The following is a 23,919-nucleotide window of genomic DNA, read 5'->3' as shown; positions in this document are numbered from 1 at the left end:
GTTAGAAAATACTTAGGTAATGTGATGATATGTAACGCCCCGTAATTTCGGACCGTTAACATATTTCGAAAATAATTTATTAATCAAATAAAAGTTGATATTTAAGTATTTAAAGTAAAAATAATTCAAAGAAATATAATTTTATTATATTTTGAAGAAAAGTATTTATTTTGATAGTTTCGAAATGTTTAAAAATAGTTTAAACCGTGTAAAACTTTTTATTTCGAAATAAGGGCGTATCGGGGGAATGACAATTCTTTTGAACGTTGGGTAAACGAATTTGGAAATGGGTCGTGTGAGTATTCAATTTTCTTGTAATCTCGTGTTTAAGAACTTTGGTCTTGTCGGATTTTGCATTTGACCTACGGTTTTAATTATTATCGAAACGAGTCAAACCCGACTCGTAAAAATCCCGACTAAAAATCCCGCACCTTCCTCCTTTCCTTTTCTCCTTCCCTTTCACGCAGCACCCCCTTCCCCTACCCTTCTTTTTTCTGATTTTCATGGTTCATCATCTTATACTTTCCAAAAACACCATTTTATCACAAATTCAAGCTAAAATCACCATAATTTCTTCATTTTTTATCGGATTTTCACGAAATTTACCTTTCCGGAATCCCCTCGTCGAGATCTACAACTTGGTATAATTTAATTTCAGTTTTCTTGAAGTTGTTTTAAGATGATTTTTGGGTATAATTTCGGTTTTGGTGATTTTTGTTGTGTTTTTGTTGTTTTTAATAGGTGAAGATTATGAGGATGATGTGGGGGACTCCTATATAGTAGAGGATGATGGGTAGCTACTGTTTTTAGGGTTTTCTCAAGGGTTATTTTGCCTTTTTCTAGCTTAAGGTAACATATTTCGAGTTACTCGACGAAAGATCGTCACATGCTGTGTTGTTTTTGTATGTTTTATGATTTTTAATTAGTTAGGTAATTTCACATGTTAAATTGATCGCATGCATGTTTAATTTATGCCTTTTGTTAGTTTAAATTAACAAAGTTGAATTGGGAACGATTAATTAGTTTTCAGACGGTCTTTTACTAAACAAAAATGGAAAAAAAATGGTGGTGTAGGGGGACGGCCAGCAGCCGGCAGACCCACGGCAGCCCACGGCCGGCCTTGGGGTTGGCCCGGGTTGGTCCGTGCTTGTTTCGCGACTTTTCGTACAATATTGGTCATTTTAGGTTGATTAATGCTATAATTAATATAAGTAACAAATGGGTAGTATTTTTAATTGAATCATACTAGTAATAAAAATTATGTTAATGGTAAAATTGTGCTTATATTAATAGTTATCACATGTTAGGATAGTTTACAAAATGAATTTTATAGCGATAATTGTAATGTTTTGTTGATTGTCGAAAAGCGAGCCTTAGTCCCTTTGATGATGCGATGTCGATTAATTGAGTGATTGGTCACCGCAATTTGACCGCATCGCGCAGGTGGGGTTGCGGGTAAAAATTCGGTTGAATGATTTAGATAATCGGCCTTTTTCTTGTTTTAGGCCATTTATCAAGCTTTAGTTCACATGTATAGCTTATTGAATTTAATAGTGTCTTGTATTGTAGAAATGGCCCTAGTTTCCCCTAAAGCCTTTAATATTGTTAAAATTGCTAGAATTGGAAATTGGTATTGAGGATTCTGTTGGTTTATCTGCTGATTAGACATTTATATAGCCTTTCACATGATAGAATATTAGAATTTATGTTGGTAAGTAGGACTTTTTGCCCTCTTATGGTTAAGTGGGTGTCTTACTTGACTTGTGTGGTGAGTCTTGTGTGGTGTGGGCTAAAGTATTCAAGCTGGGACTAGCTGGGACTAGGTCCTAGGTGAGTATTTCGGCCTTCATCATAGATAGGTCTTTATAGTCTTTGACGAGTATATGTTCACTGCTTGATAGCCTTTGTGTTCCTGACTAGTGGATTTATATCCAAGTTGGGGCATGACCTCAGTTACTTATTTTGATAGTAAGGGGTCAGCTTAAGTACTAGCCAATCCTTTGGTGGACTCCTTAGGGTACTCACTTCACTTTGTTTTAAAAAAAGTTGCGGGTCTTGGGTGCGGTGGTGTGTATCCGCATGTCTAGGTCTGCGCAGATTTTAGGCTAGGGTTGTGTTGTCTCTTGGCCATGTTTTATTAATATTAACCGCTGAGCCAAGATACCGGTTCGATTACCTTCCCTACCTCGTGGTATAGACTCGAGTTACAAAGTGACTATTGACCGTGCTAAGAACTTATGCCTGTCTTTGATATATTGCCCTTTCTTGTTTGATGATTCTATGAATCATAGAAGGTGAGATGCAAGCCGGCTATGGTTGATAGAGTTTGGATTACTATTTGTTATATGATTCACATGATAGTTTAGTTTGGTCAGTTTAGGGGTCATAGGTTAGATTACATGATAATTACATTGTTTATCATATTGTTTACATGTTACATTACATGTTACATTAATTTTGACGATTCGTGGCTGGGAGGACTCGAAATTACTCCCCACTGAATTGTGGCTTTCATGTTTGTATAAAATGCGATTGACAGGTTGTTGATGCTTTGTTGGGGGTCACAGACGAGCTAGTGAGCAAGGAACCTTGGACCTAGTTTTGGCTATTCTATTAGTAAACCTTTTACCTTTTGGTTTTGTATATAATTTGAAGGGACATATGTCTCCCTTTTCTATTTTTGGTTTGTATCATTCTATTTTCTTATTTAGCTATGGCATGTAAAGTAGTTCGTTAGCATTGCAGGTTTTGACACCCGCCTCTTGGGAATGTTGGGAATGTTGTGATTGGTTTAGAAAAGTTTTTGAAATTACAGGTTTTTGGCTAGTTGAACCAATTACAAACATATCCTACCAGTTTTTCTGTAGAATTTACGTAAGTAATTAAGGCTTAAATTGAGGGTGTCAAATGATAAATACTTAGTGATTCTTATACCTAGTCCTTTGACCAAGTGAGTATAATTGATTGGTGGATTCTTTGTGTTAGGAATGAGTTGCCTATGTGATTAAAGTTATAGAACTTGACTTCGTTGTTTATGGTTGGGATTTGAAAGCTTAGTAGGTTGAGCGTCGTTACCTTAGGAGTAAACATGAGATAAGTTTAGGATATGAATTTGGAAGAAACCCCATTTTTGATGTTAATGATCCCGTATAGAATGGTGATGTGATTTGATATTAGTTGTCCCTTGAGAATTTTGTGAAGGAGTCTTTGTTAATTCGTTCTTTGGTTTTTAAAACATCGAGGTTGTGTCGAGAACTTGAGATAAAGAAATGTTGTTATACTTGAGTGGTAGACTTACTTTAGGAATATCCTAATATGTGATAGGATAGGTGAACAATGAGTCTAACCAATGTATCAACCCTTAAGCGAGCGTTTATTTTTACCTTGATCAGCCATAGAGGTGTAACCCTTTAAGAGAGACTTGCATATAAGGAATGAGATGAATTGCCTTGACCCATGTTTTGGAATTTGGTTGTTTTGTTATGATGGTACAATATCCTAATAGGTGTGACCCTGTTAGAAAGAACCTTAAGTCTTAGAAAGCGTATGGGTTAAGCCTTGAAGTCCTCATTCGTACCATTAATCATCTCACTACAACAAATAAGGTAATTGGCGACCATATAAGGCGACTGAGAACAGTCGCCATTTAGAATAAAGCGACTAAGGCCCGTCGCCCGCACTTCGTAGCAAGGTTTGGTCGCTTTTGGCGACAGGCGTTCGTCGCCAATTTTGGCGACTGAATTTTTTTAAAGCGGGCGACCGAAATTCGTCGCCAAAATTGGCGACTGTCATTAGTCGCCAATTTAGCGACTGCCATTAGTCGCTTTTTAAATATACACGTCATCTCCATATCCTCCAAAATGGCGACGGGTAATGGTCGCCATTTTGGCGACAGAACTTGGTCGCCATTTTGGCGACTGATTTCCGTCGCCAATGGCACTGTTTTCCGTCGCCAACGTCCCTAAAATTAATTCATGATCAGAGACTTAGCGACGGAATGCCGTCGCCAAATGCCCAGTGTCCGTCGCCAAAATTACATGTTTTTTTGCCTAAAAATCGTTTTTGACCTAGCCAAATACGTAAAACCTGCAAATAAACCAACACTTCCAGCAGAGAACACATGGGAAGCCAACACAACCAAACTTGATAAAGAAAATCAAGTTCCATACACACAACTACGAGTTCTACGAGTTTTGGTCATCTAACATTATCCGGGAATAACTACGAGTTCTACTACATAACTACGAGTTCTACTACATAACAGGGAAACTTGCTCCCGCTCCACTACCACCTCCATAATCAGGATCTCTAGGATCCTTTGGTTGCGGGCGCCACCCAGTGTTGCAATTGGCGAAGAAGGAGTTCATCCGTTCCATTTCCTCCTTCATCCTCCGAATTTCAAAGATCTCTCTCGGCATCCCGCCTCTCTCTCTCGGCATCCTGCCTCTCCCTGGCGGCTAATTGAGCTTGGAGCACACTCACGACACTTGGGGTATAAGGTTGTTGTTGGGAGGAAATTGACCCCCTTCTTCTTGTAGGAGGGTAGAAAATCTCCTTTGCCGACCCGGCTCCATACACATCTCCCCTTTGGAACCCGTCAACAAGATCAAACCATAGCTCATTGTCATCAATTTCCGGGTTGTTCTTCCTACGGATAAGGAATTGTTCCTAAAAAATTGATAAAACATTAATGGTTAGAGGTTACTTATCTAAAAATTGATAAAACATATACTTTAAAAAGCTAAGAAATTTTTATTTTTTGACACTTACATATAACTGTTGATCTTTTTCCTTCGCGAAGATCAACTTGCCCTTACTTGTCTTCTTTGCGTGAGTGTCAACAAAGAGATCAACAATCGTGGGTACCTTGCCCTTATTCTTCTTGGTCTTACGGAAAAAAAAAAACAAGGAAATTGTTACTCAAACATGATAATTAATGAGACTAATTAAATTAGAAGACTATTAAATTAAAAGCTAAGACAAATAACTTACATCTAACACCACACGATCATGAAAAGATTGAGACCCTCCATAATGAGTAGGCTCAACTTCCGCGTCCTTATCTCCTCCTTTCATGTTGATCTTGTTCCGGGCCGATGCTTCCTTGAACTCGGGGACTTCCGGTACTTGGTATATTCCTCATATGACGAACCTATAATCAATAAAATAACAATTATTAATTAATATATTTTCAAAATATGTAATGAATTTTAACTAATTACGGGTATTAAAAGAAACTAAATACCTTTCATGAAAGATGGCGCCTTCTTCCTCCTAGACACCTTATACATGTTGTCCCTTAGCCTCTTCTTGCCAATGTCATTATACCTTTGCCAAACTAGGCGCTCAAGGTTGGTTGGCCAATAGAACACACGCTACAAAAAGTAAACACATAGATGAGAAACAAATTAATAATAAGGTAAAAAGAATAAATAAATTATATTTAATAAATAGATACCCGGAAGTTGTTGAACCACATCTCCTTATCTTCATCACTAGCGTTACTCCAACAAGTAACACCGTGTGTCATGTTCTCTTGGGTGCTATTAGTCACACCACGAACAACTGTTTGACTTCTAAACCTGAAATCAAACATGTTAAAAACATAATTATATAGGAAAAAAAATAATGTATAATTAACATATGTCTAAAAAAAGTCATTTATTACTAAATAAAAAAATTACAAAATAGAATGAATAAAAAATTACCAAAGACCATTCGGATCAAGGATCATCCTGTTGTCAGTATGTCGGGGTATAGCAACCTCCTCCTCCTCCTCACTCACCTCCGTAGTAGAACGGTCAACGTCCTCCTCCTGCTCTCGGGAGCTACTACCTCCCTCACTATAGCCTCCGCGCTGCCTACTTCCTCCAGGAGCCATGTGTACTACAATTGAATAAAAAGTGTTAGCAAATATTACAGGATAATTATTATAAGATACAAAAAAATAAAACCTAATAAACAAGTATAAAAGACAAAATAAAACGCTAATAATTGTTTCCAAATTTTGATATGTATACTTTTAATACCTTCTCTTACTCATCATCATCATCATCATCATCATCATCCTCATCATCTTCTTCTTCTTCTTCTTCTTCTTCTTCTTCCTCTTCTTCCTCCTCTTCTTCTTCTTCTTCCCCCTCTTCTATCCCATCCCTCTCCTTATCATTCTCTTCTTCTTCCTCTTCTAACTCCTCCTCCGCTTCTATCTCATTTGCATAAATAATTTCATCATGATCAATCGGGGACAAAACTGTTTCGATCTGACCTCTTCTTGGAAAAAAGATGTATCAACTTACGATCGTGCCTTTGTTTAAAAACGGCCCACCATTGCTTTTGTTGTCTATCATTACTTGTGCTCGGAAGAGATGCAAAATAAACTTGATGAGCTTGTTGTGCAAGTATAAATGGGTCATATTGAGAGTAGGTTCGAGTATGATTCACTTCCACGAGTTTGTAACGATCATGGACTCTCGTTCCAGCTACGGAATTATCCCTCCATTGAATCTTGAATAAGACGGTTTTATAACTCCTATCCCGGCCATTGTAGCACAACTCAAAGATATCCTCTAATATGCCATAATAATCATTGCCATCAAGAGAAGAAATAGTAACGCCGTAGTTGCATTTAGCCTTACTTTTGCCATAGTCAAATGTTTGAAACTTAAACCCATTAATTGAATATCGATTCCACGTCACAACCTTTCGAGAAGGACCCAAAGCCAAGCTTCTTATCACATCATCTTGAATATTTAGCTTACATACATGCTTCCGAAACCAGGCTGGAAATTGATCCTCATGCTTATGCCAAACATCCTCTCTGTTCACATTAGGGTGATCTTTAATGAAATCTGTCACAAATTGAGCTTCATATGGCTCCAAAACCTCACAATTAGATAGTACATATTGGTGGGCACGGTTATACTCCTTGTCATCCAGAAATCTTGTTCCCCCAACTGATGAACACCCTATTTCATCCTGCATTTGGAAACACTTGGGTATACTTGTGTCTAGTTCATCCGCTTCATCAATATTCAAGTATTTTGCTTTGGTCTCAATATGTTTTTCAAAATAAAGAGAGCAAAAATTGGCAATCTCTTCCGTTAGGTAGGCATTGCATATAGAACCTTCCACACGAGCTTTATTACCAATTTTTTTCTTCACATGATTAAGAAACCTTTCGAAAGGATACATCCACCTATATTGGACGGGTCCACCAACTTTAGCTTCATATGGCAAATGGATAGGTAGATGCTCCATCGAATTGAAAAAAGAAGGCGGAAATATCATCTCAAGTTTACACAAAATTTCTGGTATTTGGTCTTCTAAACGACTCATGTCCTCAACTGATATCGTGGAGGAACATAAATCTCTAAAAAATTGACTTATTTCAGAATCGCATTCCAAACTCGTAGTCGGGAGTAAATTTTTAAAAGCCACGGGTAATAAGCGCTCCATGAAAACATGACAATCATGACTTTTCAACCCTTTCAACTTCAGTTCCTTCAAATCAACACAACGGCTCAAATCGGATGCATATCCATCGGGATACTTCAAGTTTCCTATCCAATCGCACAATACCTTTCTTTGAGCTTTGTCAAGAGTAAATATGGCTTTTGGTTTAGCCCCATCCTTACGAATATGAAGTTTAGGACGATCACAAAATTTCTTCAATTCTATTCTTGAATTAATATCATCACGTGTCTTTCCTTTTACATCCATAATCGTATGAATAAGTAACTCAAAGAAGTTCTTCTCTATGTGCATCACATCCAAATTGTGTCCGATCAACATTGTTTTCCAGAAGGAAGCTCCCAAAAATACTTCTTTTAAACCAACCATTTTTTTTTCTTTTTCAACTCTTTAAACTCTTCTTGGTCCCATCGACGGTTGTTGGCAAATCACGTATGACCTCCCATATCTCATCCCCTTGGAGTTGAACCGGAGCATTGTCACGCACCTCCTTACCTTTTAAGAAAGATTTCTTGTTCTCTCTATGAATATGTCCATCCGGTAAGAAACATCTATGACAATCAAACCAACTAATTTTTTTGGAATTAGGAAGATAAAATGCTTTACTCCTATCCATGCAATAAGGACATGCCTTTCGCCCGGCGGTTGCCCATCCTGATAGCATACCATATGCGGGAAAATCATTTATAGTCCATAACAATGAAGCTCTTAGTTGGAAATTTTGCTTCTTCGACACATCAAATGTTTCTACACCAACTTCCCACAAATACTTCAGTTCCTCCACCAACGGTTGTAAATAAACATCCAGATGGTTTTTTGGGTTATCAGGACCGGGAATAAGTAAAGAGAGGAAAATAAATTGTCTTTTCAGACAAAGCCAAGGAGGTAAGTTGTACGGCGTGGTCATTACGGGCCAACACGAGTAGTTTCTACCAAATCGACCAAAAGGGTCAAACCCATCCGTACACACACCAAGTCTCACATTGCGAGGTTCCTCGGCAAAATCGGGATATAACCTATCAAAACGCTTCCACTCCTCCCCGTCACTCGGATGACACATCTTTCCTGGTGTACGAGGATTTTCTTTGTGCCATCTCATTTGGTTGGCAAGATTTTTCGTGGCATACATTCTTTGAAGTCTAGGAGCTAATGGAAAATAAATTAATGTGTTTTTTGATATTGGTTTCTTTCTCTTTCCACTCCTTTTATTACCCTTCTTCCCCTTCAAAACAATATTTCCTTCACTTGTCTCATATCTATCCCTTTGACATTTCTTACATTTGTCAAGCAAAGCATCATCTTTCCAAAAAAGCATACATCCTTTAGGACATGCATCAATCTTTTCATGTGGAAGTTGAAGACCTTTGACCACTTTCTTGGTATTATAGAAATTTCGGGTCATAACATTATTATCGGGTATAACATCCTCAACCAACGTAGAAATACTATCAACGGCTTTAAATGGCATATTATACTCACATTTTAAAGAAACTATCCTGGATGCAACTTGTAACAATGTCATTCTACTCCCCTCATATAAGGTTTTTTCGGAAGCACTTAGCATGTCAAAAAAGGCTTTTGCTCTTGGGTTTGGTTGTTCTTCATCAATCATTGGTACACGGTCGTCATTAATGAAATCATTAGACTGAAAGGCATCAAGTACCATTTCTCTATATGGGTTCTCATTTTGTTGGATTTGAGGCTCTTCGGGATAATATTTTTCTCCATGGGAGATCCAATTGTAGTAGTTTGGAAAAAAACCATTTGTAACAAGATGCTCTTCTACTTCAATGTCAAATAAATATTTTAAGTTTTTACATTTAGTACAAGGACACCTAAGTTTATGTTGTTCCAAATCATATGAATCTTGACATCTAGCAAATTCAATAAATCCACGAACTCCTTTACAAATCTAGCGATAGGACGTTTCTTCTTATCTACTCTTTCTTCGTACATCCGGCTACGTTCGGATCTCTTCATTTTAATCTATAAGCAATATATAGCAAACTAACCATTTTAAATAATAATATTTAATTTCAACAAAAAAAGCAATGGTTATCTCATCCTCCATTTTATGCTAATTTCAAGATTTCAATTGGGTCCTTATCACTCCAACCTAAACCCATCAATGTACGTTTCAAGTCACTAGCAAACACACATTTGTGAATTATTAATGAGAAAAAAATTCGGCAGCAATTCCCCTTAGTTCTCCAAATACACAATGTGGAAAAGATACATATTCCACATATGTATTCAGAGAACATTGGAGAAATTTGCAACCAAATTCTTTTCTCATTAATAAAATCACAACTATGTGTTTACTACCTAAGTGACTTGAAACGTACAAAGACAATCCCAAAATGGGGACTATTCAAGAATTGCTCATAATGAGTAATTCTTGAACGGGTACTAGGTCATTATATATTAAACAAGTTGTCAAAATTATAAGGCAAATTTATACAATCCCCTAATCAAATGACATTACTAATTTAGCAAATTTATACATCATGCTCATTCTATTCAAGAAAAATGCTAATTAATTAACAAAAATGCTAATTAAATTATTCTAACTTAATTAATTTGGTTAATTATACAAGTTGTCAAAAATGCTAATTTCTAACCCTAACTCAAATTAATTAACAAAAATGCTAATTAAATCATTCTAACTTAATTTGGTTAATTATAAGGCAAATTTATACAATCCTAACATTATACTACCTTCATAAAACTATACTACCTTCAACAATACTACTTCAATATTACTAAAACTAAGCATCACTAATCAAATCACATTACTAATTTAACAAAAACCCCAATTTCTACCTTCATAAAACTATACTACCTTATACAATCCCCTAATCAAATCACATTACTAATTTAACAAAAACCCCAATTTCTAACCCTAACTCAAATTAATTAACAAAAATGCTAATTAAATTACAACTACATACAATAATAAGCATCACTAATGTATAAATTACAACTAGATACTAAATAAGGATCACAACTTAAACAAAATATGAAGGATTGAAGTAATTAAATCGATTTGAGTCGAAAACAAACCTTTATTATAAACAAAGGGTCGGTAGGGATGTAGTGTGCGGATGGCGGCGGCGAGTGGTGGCGTCCGGTGGTCGTTGTAGTTGGTGGTGGCGTCGGAACTCTTGGCGATTTTTGTTTTGTTTTGTTGATAGATAGAATGAATGAGGGACGGGGTGAGAAGAATCTGTCAAAAAAAAAAAAAAATGTATGAGCTATTGGCGACCGTTTTTGGTCGCCAAAATGGCGACGGGTAATGGTCGCCAATTTGGCGATCGATTTCGGTCGCCAAATTGATAATATTGCGTCGCCCGTGGATTTCATACGGATTTTTGGATAAAAAGGTATAGTCGCCAAATTGGCGACGGATAGTGGTCGCCCGTGTCTTTTTTCCTGTCGCCAATTTGGCGACTGTAGTATGTCTGTCGCCTTTTTCGTGTTTTCTTGTAGTGTCTTCCTTCCCTCCGTTCATACCTTGATTAGATTTATTTCTTAAGTATAAAAGTTACTTGTTGTTTCCTTGCCTTGAATACCTCTCTAATTCTAATGTCTCTTACTGGTGTTAACTAGTTACCTTTACTATTGACTCCTTTAATCTCACACCTCGTCATGTTCATGTATCCCCTTGAAATTTCCTATCATTTCTTGACCTAGTTGTTACTCTTTGTTTCTTTAGTGGAGTGATGAAATTGTTGGCTACGTTGTAGAGTGAGTGAGATGCTCTTTGAGGATTCTTTGTGAACCTTGATTTCGTCAAAATTGGATTAGTGAAACTTGAGTTGAGTTGAGTTGGGTAGGAAAAATTGTATGACAAACCTATTTACTTTTGTTTGGTGGTCTTTATGTTTTGGGGAATGTGATCATCTATGCTTGTGAATTCGGGTGTGAATAAGATTTTGGTTTGGAGTGTTAGAAAGTATAAAGACCTTGAGATTTTGACCTTTGATTAAGGATTTTACCATAGTGAGAACTCCTAGTAGTCGATAGTTGGTTATGTGTGTAACACTTTTAGTAGTTTTGATCTTTCGTGGAAATCGTTTATAGATGATTTATATTTGAGAGTTATGGAATTACAAATGTGGTGAAGTACCTTGTTTCATGGAATAGCTTAGATGTAGAGTGACGTAAGTTATCTTGAGTAATCCTTGGAGGTAATATGGTTGTGAGATTTACTTTATTAGGAAGTTTTCGGAACCGTTCAGGATGACTTTGTTGTTCGAGATTTAAGTAGCTGGCGTTTCCTTGTTGCCTAATTTCCCGTCCTCTTTGACCATAAGTGTTACCGTTCATACCTCTCTTCCTCATTTCAGCTTGCTCCTCCTTTAAATTTGATACTCGTAACTTACGAAACTTTGTCTTTGACATCTTTGTGAATCTGTTTTCAATTCTTACTCCTAGGAAGTTCATCGTAGCTCTTTTGTTGGTTAACTTAGCGCACCTTGTTTCCTTGATATCTAAGTTACTTTTCAATTCATAAAATTTCTAAACATTTCAAACTACCATTTTTGATTTATTGTTAAAATTTTATGTTACTCTTACAAAACCCTACCTATTTTAAAGGTTTGAAAATGAGAATTTGATTTAGTTCTCCTTTTGTTCTACGAGTATAACTCCTTTTATTGATTTTTAATTGCTAAACCCGAGTTACTTTTAACTTTGCTCGATTTCTAACTAGCTTTGATCTACTTATGATTTCGTTGTCAAGAGTTTAATTAATATTATATTTCCAGGAATTTGACTTCCTTTTGAATTTAGAAATGAAACCTTTATTTCTATTTTGACCTGTGCGAAAGAAAATTTGAGTGAATTGCCTTCTCTTTTGATTTTGACGTTGATCGGATGTTAGAACTCGTTATTTGAAACGTTTAATAACTTGTTCTGCGCTTGTCGACGAGTGACTTTTGTCTTAGATTTGTCTTTGACTTGGAAAGTTAGCGTTCTTGTGTGCACGACAAGAGCAATTTCGTTCCATGAATGAGACTTATACTTTTGAAAACTCTTCATAATAATGTTTTTGAAAGTATTTTGACTTTCGATTTATACAAATGATTTGCTTTTGACCATATCTTCGATTTGGAATGTGATGTTCTTGAATGCGCAACGAGAGCATTTTCGTTCCTTTGAGGAGAATCTGGTTCTGTCGGAAAATTTTAATTGAGACTTTTGAAAGGATTTTGATTCTTACAATAAGTAAACTTTTAATGTTTTGGTTACCGATTTTAAAAGTTCAGTTTTACTTTTTATAACCTTTCTTTTCTACTTTCAAGTTTCGAGGACGAAACTTTTTAAAAGATGGGGTGATTGTAACACCCGCGAATTTTCCATTTTGGCAATTATAATTTAATTAACCATTCTATTGTCTTATTTATATTTTAAATTATTTAATTTAATTAATCTCATCATTAAACATGATTTTTATAAATATTATATTTTTAAAGCTTATCTTATACAAAAATAAATATTTTGGTCGGATAATAATAATAATATTTCCCGTCTTGAGTTGTAGTGGGCTTGAGACGTAATTTCTAGTAGAGACCGGCTCAATTTGAGTTGTTGGGCTTTTTATAACTCATGGGCTTTTCTCTCCTCTTTTCCCTTCACAAAACCCCCAACTAAACCCTCACAACTCCATCTCCCTCACTCCTAAATTCTGAAAATTCCCAACAAACACACAACTACAACACCATTGTTACACAACTTCCACCTCCTTCACTAATTTGGCCATAAAACCTTCATTTCTCATCGGTTTTCAACGATTTTCGCGTCTATCTCTTCCTCTCATCACCCTCCATCTTTCTAGGTAAGAAAGATACCGACTTTCCTCCTTTTATAGGGTTGTCAAGCCATTTATACACGGTACCCTTTTCTAGTTTCGATTCTTAGTCTTAATTTGTGTTTTCTTATGTTTAGGAGAAAAGTTAGTTGACCCGGAAGTGGATTCTTGCTTGTGAGACGATTACATTAGAGATTAAGAGCTAAAAAGGTAACGGTGATGGGTTACTCGACTTACATGTCAAAATTGTGTGTTTTATGTGAGGTTGGATGCATATAAATGTTAAAGTTGGTAACTTTCATGTTTCATTACATTATTGTGTTGAATGAAGTAGTTTATGAGAATTTTCATATGTTTGAGTGACATGCTATCTTATTTGAAGGTTCATGATTGATGTCATATGTTTATACTACCCTAACATGCCAAATTTCTAAGTATTCATCATATTAGAGAAGTATGAAATGATTGAATTTAAGATGATTGCCTTTGAAGAACTTTGGATGGTCATTTGTTGGGTTTTTCGTGTACAGGGTGTCCCTGCCGGTGGGCCGGCAGCCGGCCTACCCAACCGGCAGCGCGTCATTGAATTTCCAAGTTGGAAAAATGGGAAATAAGCCTTTGTATGTCCCTGCCGGTAGGCCGGCAGCCGGCCTACCCAACCGGCAGCGAGTATATGCGATTTTGTTGTCTTTTATTATAGGGTGTACTCCCTGCCGGTGGGCCGGCGGCCGGTCAACCGGCAGAGAATACGTAATGTGCAATGTTGAGCTTATTTGGCTATAGGGTGTATTCCCACGGTGGGCAAGATGGTCAGCCGGCAGAGAATACACATTGAGCATTGTTGACCTTGTTTACCTTGACTGTATTCCTGTAGGTGGGCAGGCCAGGTGGACCGGCAGAGAATACACTTTCGGCCTTTTTGGCTTTGTTTTACCTTGGCTTGTATCCCCCGGCCGGTGGGCCGGCAGCCGGTGGACCGGCAGAGAATACACCTACTTCTATTTTTGGCCTTGTTTCACCTTAGCATGAATCCTCTGCCGGTGGGCCGGCAGCCGGTGCCCACGCCGGCAGAGAGTACCTGGTAATTGTTATACTCTTATGTTTATACATGCTTCACATGAATTGTTTACGTTATGTTTGTGCAATCATTGTTACTCGTATTTGTGACCGGAGTGTGACGGTTTACATTGTGTGACTACTCGACATTCCTTATTTATTTGCCCTCGGACATTGGGTCACGATTAGGTGCCATTGTTTCCGAGTTGGGCTATCTTCATTCCGCCTCTTCGGACCTTGGGGTACGGCTAGGTACCATTGTTCCGATTTGGGGTTACTCGACCTTGGGGCACGGCTAGGTGTCATGGATCGAGTCTTGGATACGATTTGGGATTGTATGTCGAATCGGGTGTCGTCCATCCCGAGAGTCCGCCGATTTAGACTAGGACCGTATTATGAGCGTCGTCCTACCAGGAGGTTGGAGTCTAGGGGTTTGTCTTGTTTGAGTCAAAGCCTTTGTAAATGTCTTGCTTGTTACGGTCATTGGTGTGTTCTTATATACGAGAGTGCACGTCTTCTATGATTGTTTGTGAGAGTCTTGGTCCTATCGGATACTAGTGGTTAGATGCAAGCCCCTAGTTGCGATATGATCGCCGGGATTGATGTTCCCATCCGTTCTTATGGTGAGATGCAAGCCATAAGTATGAATGTGACATTAGTAGCCACGTCCCGTGCTATGGTTGTTAAGAGGTTTTCAAAGTAATGGCTATTGGTTTCCATCCATGTATTTCCTATTTAATTGATCCGTTGTTTACCTTCTTCATATGATTCGATGCCTATCTCATTAAGAATGCAACATGCCTATATCGTTATGATTATTGTTATATTCCCTTGTTCATTATTATTCAAGTATGATGCATGATCAATATGTTCAATTAAGTTCTTGCTTATGTGCATTTCGACATATTGTGGCTGGGAGAACCCTGAGTTACTCCCCACTGACTGTGGCGTTCATGTTTACATGAATGACAGGTTTGTGATGCAGATTATGGGGAAGACGTGTGAGCTAGCGAGAACGTTGACCCTTGGACCTTAGTTATAGGTTGCTTAGACTCACCTATCGTTAGACTTGTGTTTATTCGTGGGATATCTTTTCCGCAACGCACTTGTTTTAAATTGTAAAACTTAATTATCTTTCTTTTCATTTTTGTTTGATCACTTATGGTGGATTTCGCACTTTAAGCTTTTAAAGGTTTTAAAAATCTCGTATTTTCCGCTTTAATTTTGATGCCCTATCGAGGGGTGTCACAGGTTATCAATTTACCCTATTTATTTAACTTTATTATCTTCTTAATGATGATCTTTTTGCTTTCCCCCTCACCATTATATAACAATAATCATAATTTCCCTGTTATTCAAAAATTTGGTATGTAAAGTACAATATTATAAAAAGGCAAGACTAAATATTTCACTATGTCATCTCACTAAGCCATGTGTCATAAAAAAAATTATTTTTTATTATCATGTGTCACATGCTTATTAGTAAAAAAAATTTAAAAAATATAAAGTCTCAAACATACAAAATAAATTAAAAAAAATTGATTCAAACTTTTTATCTCCCTCTCATAACTTTAGTCATCAATGTACCCTATTTATTTAATTTTATTACTTTTATTTAATGATGATCTTTTTGCTTTCCCCTCACCATTATATAACAATCAAAATTTCCATTTTATTCCAAAAATTTGTATGTAAAGTTTACATAGATAACTATAATATTTTTTTACTTTTTTTCTTTATTGTATATTGAATTAATTAGAATCTTATTTTTTATTTTCAAATTGCAGGAGGATGATACATACTCACATAATTTAAAAATATTACCTTAAGCAATTTTTTATTAGTTGAATATACAACTCTTTTCACTATGAAGTTTCATGCGGCGGCCCTAAAACCCCATCTATAATCTATACAATCTAATTAAAGGGGTACTTAAAATGACAAATTAAATTAAATGTAACATAAAAATTTTAATGTGACGTGGATTATCAATTTATAGTTACATGGCAATTGTAGATACCCGTATCCGTCGATATTGGAATTTATAGAGAACCCGACAAACACCCGATGATGATAGGACACATGTATTTATTAGTTGTCATTGTCATTATTTGGAGCTCGTTTTACGATGTAGAATGGGCGTCGTCGATGAAGTATTTTATTAATTTAAATGATATTTAAATTAATGTTTTTTTAGTGAGTTCATTTTATTATTTTAAATGATATTTAAATTATGATTTTTTTGAGGTGAATTCAATTTATTTTATTTTATTTTGAATTTATTTTCCCAAGTTTATTTTATTGAAAATAAAATAAATAATTGATTTGAAAAATCATTTTATGAATATATTTGATTTGAAAAATCATTTATTTTAATGTGTTAATTGATTTGAAAAATCGATTTTAAAAAGCGAAGAAAACTCGTTTTAAAAGCATGTTTTGAGCTCGATTTTAGCTCGGTTTTTGGGCCCGTTTTCTTTGCGAGTTGGCACGAATATCGAGTACACTAACCGACCTAGACCAATACCCATCCACCCCAGTTCGAACCCCCTATCCACGGCCCAAAATTCCATCCCAAATCGTCCTACAAACAGCCCGCAACAAACGAGCAGCCCCCCTGTTTTGGCAGCTCAATCCCGAGCCCAAAACCCGCTCCAAATACCACCAAAACCCGTGCCCATTAACCCTAACCCATACCCTAGTATCCTACCCATATTACATTACCTTAATCACCAAGAAAATCCCCCATACGAACCCTAGAAAACCCCCCAAAAGCTGCTGGACAGCAGCTATGCTCAGCCGAGCCCGTCTGCATCTCCTCCCTTTTACCCTACTTTAACTCCTTATAAATACCACCCCTTCACCATACATTCATTCGTCTAAGTTCTCCCCACATCCTACCATCACTCACAAGCTTTAAACCTCAGAAACAAACCCTAATTGCCTCTCAAAAACCCTCCACAAAACCGACATCCAAACTGAAATAGTTTGTGTGTCCTCCTCGAAAAACAATTCGTTCCTCCCTCAAACCTCCATCAAAACTCGATTTTCTTGTTCCTAATTAACCACATAACATCCATATACACATTAGACAAAGATTTACGAGCCAAATTGCCCTTGAGAGTACACGAAATCCCTCGAAAAACAGAGTGTTATACACTCTGTTTTTCGCGGTTTGTTCTGTCTGTCAAGTTCTGTTTGTGCTCGTTTTTCGTGCCCAATAACTCAAAACGAGCAGGGGTTGCTTTAAGATATCTGTTCTCCTCTCTTTCTAGTTTTCAAAACATCTTTTAAATCGAATTTTCATCGTGAAACGAGGGAGAAATCGCTGTTTGAAAGTTGCTGTCCAGATTCGATAAAAACGCGTGTTTGCTTTGTTTCTTCGTCGACGACGGCCTCTCGAGATAAAATCTACCATCGATTACGACCCAAGACGGTGTCAACGATACATGTAGGTTGAGGGTGCATCAAATCCTCCTCTTTCTCCTTTTTTATTTCGTTTTCATGTTTGCTTTTCTTATAGTTTGTTTTTGTTTGTTTATCGCTTTTATTTATCGTTTAAATTAACTATGAAACTAGTTTAGTCCGAGTATGAGTTAAAGTACCACCATAAACACCCGCGTTGACTTGAGATGGGAAAGAAACCGCTACATCAGTCGGTCGTACACCCCCGTCTCATTTACATATCCTCGTGTTCAAGGTAGAGCATTAATAAAACAAATTTTAACTTCGTTCTTCGCTTTTGACATCTCCTCTTCTCTCGTATGATTCGACCCATCTTAGGACCCGTCACATGTTAGTATGACCTCTGATTGTTAACATATAACTCATTTAGATGACATTAGATCGATTTGATAACCTAATTAGACACTTTAGGGTACATCGACATAGCTTTTAAAACCGATTAACAATTCTGTAACTTAATGAATGCATCTCTCTCTTTCACCTAATTTCTCGCTAGTATAAGAGTGCGTGATTAGCACCTTCTTATTGACACTCGATGAGTTAAATTAATTAGCAAACTTGACCTAATTTGACCCCCTTTAGGCCGTGTAGAATACACCTTCGTGCGACATCCTTCCAATCGATCAACGTTGTTTCCAATTCGTTTTCTAACTTGTTTCCTATCCCGTTTCTCAATCAATTGATCTAACTAATGAACCTGACCTAGGACCTAGGGTAGCCGTGTTTGGTTTAGCCGTGATTTGGCCGTGTCTTTTGATCTTTCTTGTTTCGTTCGTTTTGCATCGTTTGTTCTTTATTTGCTTTATCACTTGTAATTTATCGTTTGTTCATCGAGTTGTAATTTTCAAGTTAGCTTTATTTTATCGAGTCAAAACCTCTTTCAAAACCTTAGTCTTGTTTGGTTAGATGGTTGTTTCCCAATGCATGTAAGAGCGTAGTAAATCGCATGTTGTTTAAAGCAACATGGCCCGATTTATGCTAATGCATGCTTTGGTGCGTAGCCCAATGTCTAATTCGATAAGATTAAGCGAAAGCACACATCACGAGGAGTGACCCAAGGCCGTGAGTAATGTAAGCCGTGGGCCACCCCTCTTGTGCACGCTTTTCTAGGCCGATTGGCCGTGTGATGTGTCGTGTATAGTATTGTATATAGCAATTGTATTTAGATCGAGTTGTATCTTTAATTTATTGTTGTGTCGGCATGAAATGCCTGGTTTGTAATAGGTAGATCCCAAGGGCTCCCCCATTCCCCCTTAAGCCTTGTTTGCTTTGTTTTGTATGTTGCTTAGATCAATCAATCCACATGCTAAATTACAACTTTGACAAAGTTAGTTTAGTTGTATCTAAAACGGCATAGAAATTGTTGTCACATGTTAGGGTTTAAAACGATGTTTGCATATCATATATCGTAGTAGCTATGACCTTGTTTGAAATCCATACTTGACTTAGTAGAGGCCGTTATTGACGGGCGGGGTTGGGTGTCCTTATGGGCTTCCCAACACGTACCCTCACCCCTTACTCAAGATCTATGGTTTGTGGATCCGTCTAAATACCATTGGATTACGAGAGTCATTCAAATCGAGTGATATAGGGTACAAGTCTTTATCTTTAATCACTCGTAGCCGATTGGCTTTATGCTTTTCGATGAAAGGTGTAAAGTTGACTTGAACGGTTCCAAGTTCCCAAAAAACTTGGTGGCGATTCTAATTGGTCTTAATTCGATTCGAAGGAACCTCGAGTCGATTATGCCTAGTGTGGATCCCGCGGACGCAGTTCCCGCGGGCGTTGTCCACAGCAATGATTTCAGTCACTCATCTATAACTAAGTCTATGCAATTTAATTAAATGGTACCTAAAATGACAAATTTTAATGTGACAAAAAAATGTAAATGTAATAAACTTTTTAGTTTTCTCTCATCTTTATACCTATTAATAATTAATACATCATATATTATATTGAAGAATTAACCGCCACCTCCTTTGATTGCCACGTGTCATATTCCCTTCCGATGTCATGTGTCAATCTCCACTTTATTAAAAAAAAGAAAGGCAATCACGTAAACATTGCTAAGAAAACTAGAAGTTGTTGATTTTTTAACATATTTTCGGTATAATCTTTGAATGAGATATTTGCTCAAGATTATATTTGTTACCCAATTTAACTGGTTGAAATTACAATTTTCGGTATACTTTTAAGGAGATATTTGATCAAGATTATATTTGTTACCCAATTTAACTGGTTGAAAGTATAATCTTTTTAATATTTTTAAAATATCACAAATATGTCAATTTCATTTCGCCAAAAATCTCGCCCAAATCAAATCGATTATCACATAAAAAATATTGGCCTAATAATTAATTGCCCTAAATAGCAAAAAAATATGCACTATATAACAATTAATTTGATTGCCATTAAAATACTACATAAATTATGTCTAAAGTAATAAATTTAATCATTAATGGCAAGAATCTCGGGTGTCATTATTAACAAGAATATTGGCCTAATAATTAATTGCCCTAAATACCAAAAATTCCATAAGAGAAATATAATCAACAAGTTAAATTCACGACATTATAATTTTATTTTGTGACTAATTGAACGTAATTTTAGGGCAATTAAAAAAGGAAGCTTTTTACTATTTTGTCACTATTGGACGTAATTTTTAGTCTCTCATATCCTTATAATTTTATTTTATTTTTGTCTCTCATCAATTTCAAACATACTCATTATGCTTCCTACTATTTTTGCATTCTTCATATTTTGCCATCTTTAATCCTTATATGGAGTATATTAGTTGTATATATGATATAACTATGTACATATTACTCTATGTTTTCTGTATTTTAAAGTTGTATCTTCCAAGTTCCATCGCATGATATATTGCAGGGAAAGATGATACTCCGTATATAACAAAAATGGATATTGCATATCATTCTCCATAAAATCTCTCTAAATAAATGGAAATGTTTATCATTAACTATATTGATGTCTCATATTTCGATTAGAGTAAGTATTTGGATATCCAACGTATTAGATTATAACTTTTGAATGTGTATGTAATGTTGTAGTGTTGGTAATTCGATTATATTAATAAAATTATTATGAATTTTTTTTCCTAAAATCATTTCAAAATAGAAGTAGGGTAATAAAATAGAGTATACTCCCTCTATTTTGGTCAATTTATTTGCCTTTTGTTTTGGAGAAAGACAATGAAAGAAGAAGGGTCATTATTAGATGACAAGTACAAAATGGGGAGAATTCAATTGCCTATTAAAGGCAAATCTAAAATAAAAAGATACAATTGATTTGTTTACCTTTTATTTTGGCAGAAAGACAAGGAAAAAAAGGAGTCAATTATTAGATGACAAGTAGACTAAATTAAGTGGGGAGGATTCAATTTTTTTTGTTTTGACCATCAAAGATTAATCTAAAATATAAAGACAAACAATTAACTGAGACCCTCCAAAATGAAATAAAAAAACGAAATAGATCGAGTACCAACTACCATTTCATAATCTTAATAAGTTTATCCTCCTTTTTCTATCTCTATTTACAACAATTATTTTATTAAAAACATTTTTAAAACTTCGCACATGGTATAATTCGTTTCTTTACGAAGTTATTAACATGATATACGACACAGGTGTAAGCATGATACAAGACCCAATTATTGTGGGGTAATATCCGTATAATACCCTTTAAATTTAGGACTATAACGTAAATTTAACATGTGAAATATGGTCATAAACGAAATACGACAATGAAACGATAAAGATAAAGAATCAACCTCGGGTCCTTTGATGCACGGCGTAAAGAACAGAAATCAACAGAGATTCCCTCCTAATAGTTGCACCCAAGACCGTCCGAGAAATGCCCTTGTGCTAGAACGTGTTCTCCGATTGCCTTGCAATATTGGGAGAACTTGATGTGAGTTTTTCTCGAGATGTGAGATCTCGGTTTCAGAGAAAACTTAATCTCCAAAACCCTAGTTTTTCTGTAAATGAAAATCGCTAGGTCAAAAGGAGAGGGAGCCTCTCCTTTTGTTGCCTCGGTCCGCGGGTCATGAGAGGAGGGAGTGGGCTTTCCACTTTCTCCTCATTTAACTCGTGATCCGATTGAACCGACCCCACTCGCTAAAATGTATATGACGCGGTTTTTATTATAAATCGTCATCGGTTATCGGCTATTAAAACATCAACTAATAACACGGGTTAGTTGAATTATTAATACATGTCCGACAAAGACGATATTGTATAATTTCTTCAATATACATTAATTCAATATAATCGTTTATATTTAATTTACGAATTAACTGCTTAATTCGCCTTAGCCATTATTATTTAATCCGTATTAAATAACACATCTCAACATCACATTTTGATTAAATATTAGTCAAATAACTCAGACTAACTGGTTAGTCAAAATTGGCATCTACATGACTGTATTTTCATACTGTCACGTCTCTCAAACGTATCCTATAGGTGTGACTTTTAGGGACCAGTTGATCACCGCCATCTGTATGACAATAACGTCAAACTTATCTAGCAAGCCAACCGTTATTGATTAAACGTGGATCAACTGATAATAATACCAAAAGTATGCCCTTTGATCCTTTTAGAGGTTTATAAGTCCTTGCACTAACTGTTAAGGACACCAACCCCAACAAGCTCCCACTTGTCCGTACAAGTGTATGTGCAATGACGTTATCCGCACTAACTGGAGGACACAAGCTCCAACAATTATAAACGTGTAGATTATTCACGCTCATAAATACTCCCTCCGTCCCGGTCATTTGTTATCTATTTTCTATTTTGGGGTATATCAGTGAATTGTTATCTATTTCTATTTTTAGTAAGTTTTATATATAAAAGGTAGTGGGAAAGTAATGAAATAATAATATTATATTACTTTGTTAGATATCCACTTGCACTTTCTTGGTCTTTGTGCTATATACAATAGATAACAAATCATCGAGACTGAGGGAGTATACAACATGGTTGTAAATATAATATGTAACACAAGAGTGATACTCCCCCTATTTTACTTTTATTGTCCTATTTTCTCTAAAATTTATTCTAAATTAAATGTCATCTTTATAAATTTATTATAGTAAATAATTAAACTACGAATATTGCCTTAAGTGACCCCCACTTCCTCTCTCAAAGTGACATTGGTCTCTTTCTTTATAATACTAAGGGATAAGATTTTAATTTATTTAATTTTTTAAATCCTTTCAAAATACTCTCACCGTTCTGGTCAATAGTTATCTATTTTGTTTTTTGGGTGTATCGGTCAATAATTATCTATTTTCATTTTTGGCATATATTTGTATTTGACATATTAATTTTAATTTTTACACGTCCACACATATAGGAATAAGGGTATTTCTAGCATGTGCCTTAGGAATAGAACGATAGAACGAAATATATATAAATTAGACAAATTATTGTATTTTACTAATGAATGACCATTAATGCATAAATGATTATTGTGATTTTTCTCAACCAATTCCATAAAATATATCAGATCACGAGTAATTAATAGATAATATAGAGTCATTAAAAAAATTATTAAAAAATCAATTTAAATACTTCATATTATTTTCAATTTATATAAGTTGAAGTGAGTTCAAAAAATTATCTAACAATTAATGCATAACATTACGACATTGAAAGATAATGAGTAAATAACGTGTTAGTAAATAGAGAATGAATGGGTGGTGTTAATGGTGGGAGTTCGTGATAGGGGAGGGGTAACGATGGGTAGGTAATAATGGGGTGGGGAGTTGCATAAGGTTACGAGAAGGGTTGGGAGTCACGCATGGGGTGGGGCCGGACGGACGTAGGGGATGGTAGAGGCAAGAGGGGGATGAGTAGCTGAAGGACGTATGATATGGATTGCAGAGTGATGGTTAGTTGTGGGGGCTGCTGAGATATGGGTTGAGAGGAACGTTGTGGTTCGAGGTGTTTAGTGCAGTGCAGTCATCACTGTGATGAAAGGTTTGTTGGTGGGTTTCAAGGATGTCAAGTCAGTGATGAGAGAAAAGGTAAATAATTGAGAGAAGAACAAACAAGCGGGGTAATATGATATATAAACGTACAACAATGAGTAAA

At 36.0% G+C, this 23,919-nt stretch overlaps 1 long non-coding RNA gene across 1 annotated transcript; it reads left to right on the top strand.

The window, feature by feature from the left end:
- Positions 1 to 383: 383 nt before the first annotated feature.
- LOC141590859 (uncharacterized) lies at positions 384 to 2,677 on the top strand. The gene is made up of 3 exons (XR_012520527.1): positions 384 to 641; positions 742 to 849; positions 2,540 to 2,677. It is a non-coding gene; the product is annotated as an uncharacterized LOC141590859 (long non-coding RNA).
- Positions 2,678 to 23,919: the final 21,242 nt, after the last annotated feature.

The sequence above is a fragment of the Silene latifolia genome, chromosome 7, assembly GCF_048544455.1.
Source record: "Silene latifolia isolate original U9 population chromosome 7, ASM4854445v1, whole genome shotgun sequence".
Taxonomy (NCBI): Eukaryota; Viridiplantae; Streptophyta; class Magnoliopsida; order Caryophyllales; family Caryophyllaceae; genus Silene; species Silene latifolia.
The sequence above is the reverse complement of the archived record's forward strand: the minus strand, read 5'-3'. Positions and strand labels throughout refer to the sequence as shown.